The sequence below is a fragment of the Aotus nancymaae genome, unplaced genomic scaffold (genome assembly GCF_030222135.1).
Source record: "Aotus nancymaae isolate 86718 unplaced genomic scaffold, 86718_ANA_hifiasm-v0.15.2.pri h1tg000016l, whole genome shotgun sequence".
Classification (NCBI taxonomy): domain Eukaryota; kingdom Metazoa; phylum Chordata; class Mammalia; order Primates; family Aotidae; genus Aotus; species Aotus nancymaae.
This window is the reverse complement of record NW_026988428.1, coordinates 64,795,901-64,801,900: the sequence shown is the minus strand read 5'-3', so window position 1 is coordinate 64,801,900 and position 6,000 is coordinate 64,795,901. Positions and strand designations below refer to the sequence as shown.

Here is a 6,000-nt window from a genome sequence, read left to right as displayed (position 1 = left end):
AACTTAGCTAGATATGTTTAATCTACTGTGTTCATCATTTCTTACAGGTGTGCAGATCAGTGAGAAGACCCCTATTTTTATCACTCAATTGCTTGGAAGAGTGAACTTGGAGAACATGGATCTTCTCTATGGAAGATGGATATCTTATTTTGGAACTGTAGGTTTGACTAAAGAATATATGTTTCAGGGGAAGCTTATTTCTTAGAAACTGTGGTGCGCAGGGAGGAGAGGCCTTGGGATGTCTCTGGCAGATGAGCTCTTAGCCGATCTCGAAGAGGCAGCAGAAGAAGAGGAAGGAGGAAGCTATGGGGAGGAGGAAGAGGAGCCAGCGATCAGGATGTGCAGGAGGAGACACAGCTGGATCTTTCCGGGGATTTGGTCAAGACCATCGCCAAGCTATAGGACAGTAAGATGTTTGCTGAGATTATGATGAAGGTTGAGGAGTATATCAGCAAGCAAGCCAAAGCTTCAGAAGTGATGGGACCAGTGGAAGCAGCCCCTGAATACCGCGTCATTGTGGATGCCAACAACCTGACCGTGGAGATCAAAAACGAGCTAAACATCATCCATAAGTTCATTTGGGATAAGTATTTGAAGAGATTCCCTGAACTGGAGTCCTTGGTCCCCAATGCACTGGATTACATCCGCACGGTCAAGGAGCTGGGCAACAGCCTGGACAAGTGCAAGAACAATGAGAACCTGCAGCAGATCCTCACCAATGCCACCATCATGGTGGTCAGTGTCACTGCCTCCACCACCCAGGGGCAGCAGCTGTCAGAGGAAGAGATGGAGCAGCTGGGGGAGGCCTGTGACATGGTGCTGGAGCTGAATGCCTCCAAGCACCACATCTACCAGTACGTGGAGTCCCAAATGTCCTTCATAGTGCCCAGCCTGTCCATCATCATGGGGCGTCCACAGCTGCCAAGATCATGGGTGTGGCCAGCGGCCTGACCAACCTCTCCAAGATGCCCGCCTGCAACATCATGCTGCTTGGTGTTGTGGTCTGTGAGAATGGCACGTCTGCCGGGGTCTCTTGACCTGCAAGAGGGTCCCAATACCTGGAAGAGAGAGTGCGCAGAAGAAAAGAGAGACAGAAAGCTGGAGTCTGGAGGGCTGGCCAGGCAATTGCCCAATTTAGCAATGCCTAAACCAGCAACTTTATTGTGCACATAGTTAGTATATATCTTTGCCCTACCTCATTCACAGAAACATTCTTTTGCTCCACCTCATTTACATAAGCATTCTTTGTCCCATCTCATTTACCGGAACAGATGCCATTATCTTATGAAAGGGAAGAGAAAGCCATCGGGCTACAAGCTTAGGCAGCGGAAAACACACAATGGGTACAATCAAGTCATGCAGGTGGGTCTCATTATCAGGATGGGGAAACCTATAGTTAAAATGTTAATGATCTATGCAAGGCACCAAAGAGGCAATAGACCCATTAACTTTGCAAATAGCAGTCACAGGAACAAGCATGGGACCCATCAATAGAGGGTAAATAAAGTCACAAAACTAGCCCAGAGCAGGTACTTCAAGCCTAGTAAAACCACACAGCTTTCACCTAGCCCTTAGGTCAGTGGACCAGAGATAAACTTCTGCAAACTCAAGCTTCTTTCAATTCTTTCTTTCCCTCAGCTCGACTGCCTCCAGGGGGGAGAAATGTGTCTGGGCTCAAGCTCCATTATGGCGGAGACACTTAGGGGTCTCTTATGCTGGAGCGATCCCCACAATACCCAGCTGTACCCAACCCTTAACACCTCGTTCTCTCAAATACCAGGAGAGGCACAATGGTTTACAGGCCTGGATCTTAGGAATGCCTTTTTCTGGGTTCCATTACATCCTGACTCCCAGTTTCTGTTTACCTTTAAAGACCCTTTAGACCAGAGTTCTCAGCTCACCTGGACAGTGTTACCCCAGGGCTTTCCAGATAGCCCCCACCTGTTTAGCCAGGCTTTAGCCCAGGACCTTAGTAACTTTTGACATCCAGTACCCTATCTGGATGTGAAAAAGTATGAAGGTCCTGAGCAAGAGCCTGGCTAACATTGAAAAATATCCAGAGTTCTTCAATACCTGGATGACTTACTTTTAACCACAAACTCAGAAACTCAGTGTCAGCAGGCCACCCAGGACCTCCTAAACTTAGTCGCCTGTGGATAGAAGGTTTCCAAACCAAAAGCCCAACTTTGTAGGCAAGAGGTAAAATACCTAGGGCTTGTCTTGTCTAAGGGCACTTGGGCCCTTAATAAAGAATGTCTCCAACCCATACTGGCCTTCCCCCACCCAAAGACCTTAAAACAGTTGCAGAGATTCTTGGGAATAACTGGTTTTTGCCAGTTGTGGATTCCCAGGTATGGTGAAGTAGCAAAACCACTATACACTCTGATTAAGGAAACCCAAAAAGCTAACACCCATCTAATACAATGGGACCCTATAGCTGAGGCAGCCTTTCAGACCCTGAAGCAGGCACTACCACAGGCTCCAGCTCTAAGCCTTCCTACAGGGAACAACTCCCTATATGTTATGGAAAAGTCAGGAGTGGCACTGGGGGTTCTCACCCAGACTCAGGGGACCATGCCACATCTGGTGACATACCTAAGTAAGGAAATTGATGCAGTAGCAAAACGCTGGCCACACTGCTTGTGAGTCATAGCCACAGTGGCTATACTGGTCTCAGAAGCTGTTAAAATAGTGCAAGGGAAAGATCTAACTGTACAGACTTCACATGATGTAGCTGGAATTCTGGCCTCTAAATGAGGCCTATGGCTGTCTAACAATCACCTACTTAAATATCAGCCCTTAATGCTCAAAGGGCCTGTGCTTCAGCTGCGCACGTGTACAGTCCTCAACCCAGCTACTTTTTCCTCCTAAGAAAGGAGTAGACACAGAACATAATTGTCAGCAGGTTATAGCTCAGAACTATATGGCTCAAGGGGATCTCTTAGAAATTCCTCTAGCCAATCCTGACCTTAACCTATACACTGACAGAAGTTCCTTTATAGAAAATGGAGTTCAAAAAGCAGGACATGCAGTAGTCAGTGATCAAACAGTGCTTGAAGGTAACTCCCTTCCTCCTGGAACTAGTGCCCAGCTGGCAGAAATAGTAGCCCTCACTCAAGCTCTGAAATTAGGAAAAGGAAAGAGAATAAACATGTACACAGATTCCAAATGTGCTTCTGCATCCCCGTGCTGCCGTGTGAAAGGAAAGAGAGCTCCTAACCTCAGCAGGAACACCCATCAAATATCATAAAGAAATTTTAGACTTATCACAAGCTGTCCAAGAACCCAAAGAGGTAGCAGTCTTACACTGCCAGGGTCACCAGAAAGGAAATAAGGAGGAAGCAGAGGGCAACCACCAGGCTGACCTAGAGGCAAAAAAGGCAGCTAGACAAGAATTTAGAGAAGGACCTTTAATATGGGAAAACCCTCTCCAGGGAACTAGACCTCAACACTCATCAGAAGAGGCAGAGCAGGCAATCTCCCAGGGACGTGATCTTCTTCCTCCATGGTGGCTAGCTACTGAGGAGGGAAAGTACTCCTACCTGCTGCCAGTCAGTGGAAAGTACTTAAAACCCTGCATCAAACCTTCCATATGGGTATAGAGAATACACATCGAATAGCCAAATCTATATTTACTGAGAAAGGTCTCTTCAAGGCTGTTCAACAAATAGTCAAAGGATGTGAAATATGCCAGAAAAATAGTCCTTTGGCACATCACAAAGCTCCTCCCGGGGAACAGTGAGTCATTACCCAGGTGAAGACTGGCAAATGGACTTTACCCATAGGCCTAAGTCTCAGGGATTTCAATATCTGCTGGTATGTGTAGATACCTAGACAAACTGGGCTGAGGCTTTCCCCTGTAGACCAGAAGAAGGCCAAGAGATAATAAAGATCTTAATTAATGACATAATCCCTAGATTTGGACTCCCTCGCTATCTTCAAAGCAATAACAGCCCTGCCTTCAAAGCTGCAGTAACCCAAGGAATTTCCAGGGCGTTAGGAATACAGTATCATCTCCACTGTGCTTGGAGGCCTCAGTCCTCAGGGAAAGGGGAAAAGATGAATGAAATTCTTAAGAGACACCTAAAGAAACTGGCACAGGAAACCCACCTCCCGTGGCCTTCTCCGTTACTGATAGCACTCTTACGGTCTTGAAACTCTCCTCAGAAAATAGGACTCAGCCCCTATGAGATGCTTTAAGGATGGCCCTTTCTTATTAACAATCTTGTATTAGACAAGGAAACAGTAAATCTAATAAAAGATATAATCTTCTTGGCTAAGTACAAACAGGCTCTTAGCACCTTATCTGATGAACACCCTAGGGAAAAGGGAAAGGGTTGTTCTGCCTGGAGACCTGGTGCTTGTTAAGTCTCTCCCCTCAGACTCTCCTTCTCTAGGCCCATCTTGGGAAGGACCATTTTTGGTTATTCCATCTATCCCAACGGCAGTTGAAGTTGTGGGAATTGACTCATGGATTCATCACACTTGGCTAAAGCCTTGGACACCTGAAGAAAATCATAGGCCCTCCACTCCTCAGCCTGAAGTTCCAGGAGATGACCCTTTGTACACCTGTGAGCCATTTGAGGATGTACGTTTGCTCTTCTGACAAGATCCCCAGGAAAGTAACTGCTCATGAGTCTAATTTACATCCTGGCATTAACGAGACTATCACTCTTAACTTTGCTATCTCTCAAACTCCAATTGTTCCTTTCATAGTTGGAGAGGGGAATCCAGAATAATAGGAAAACTTGGTGCTGGCATTAGAAAAGTTACTACCTCTACTCAGTTTTAATATAAGCTATCTCAGGAGTTAATAACATGAAAAGGTTGCTAATTCCCTCTGCAGAGGCAGCTCACTCTGCAAAAACAGCTTAACTCTTTAGCTGCCATAGCTCTTCAAAGTAGAAGGGCCCTAAATCTGCTAACAACCAAGAGAGAAGAAATCTGTCTCCTTCTAGGAAGAAATGCTGCTACTTTATAAACCAATCAGGTATCTCTTTCTAGGAAGAAATGCTGCTACTTTATAAACCAATCAGGTATTGTCTTAAACAAAATTAAAGAACCCAGGGATCAATCAAACACAGGGCTATAAACCTTCAAGAAACAGTATTGTGGAGCTTGATTAACAACTGGCTGTCCTGGCTTAGTCCTCTCCTAGGTTTATAACCATTCTGTAGTAGTTGGCCTCTGGTCTTCTCATCTTTAACCTTCGTGTCACATTCTTTTTTTCTAGAATTAAAACCATAAAGCTACAAGTGATCCTGCAAATGGAACCCCAGATGTCCTTAGCTTATCAGCTCTATCATGGATCTCTGGATCAACTTGCACCCCTGAGAAGCTCCCCTCTAGTGGAAACCTCAATTGCAGGGCCCCTTCTATGCCCCAATTCAGCAGGAAGTAGTTAAAGAGTGGCCAATGACTGTGACCAAACAGCAGTTAAACTTTCCTGTTCAGAGGGGCACTGAGGGACTTCTCTTCCCGGATCCACAAAGGGCATGGTTTCAAAGGCAAGAATTTCCCAGTGCCATACCTCTATCCACCCCTAACCCCATCTGAGAGCCTAGAGTTCTTTGTCTGACTTTCTCATGTGGAAAGGTAGACAGCCCAGGTGAGCTTCCTTTGTTTAAAAAGACTGCCAAAAGCCTTGGGAGGAGGGGCTCTATTGCAAGCCAGGCAGCCAATCCCACATCAGAGTCAAATATCAATCACTCCAGAAGAGGTCTAGAAAAGCTCCTCTCACTGGACAAGGACTTGAATGGGGTGGGAGTAACTCCCAGGTTAAAATCCCCCCTACTCCCTTACCTATACAGACTCCATCTCTGAATCACCTCCCACAATAGCATAGGAGCTTGTGCTTTCTCTCCCTACTTCTCTCTGCCTAATAAATCACTTTCTGCAAAACTCTTTGGGTCCGATATTTACTTGAATGGAGCCCACCGCACCTCCAGGACCTTTCCCCCATTCCTGGGGCAGGGGAGGCCAAGAACCTGGGACAGTCCA

General features: G+C 46.1%; 1 pseudogene; it reads left to right on the top strand.

The window, feature by feature from the left end:
* Positions 1-219: 219 nt before the first annotated feature.
* LOC135275332 (U4/U6 small nuclear ribonucleoprotein Prp31-like) lies at positions 220-1,037 on the top strand (annotated as a pseudogene).
* The last annotated feature ends 4,963 nt before the right edge of the window (positions 1,038-6,000 follow it).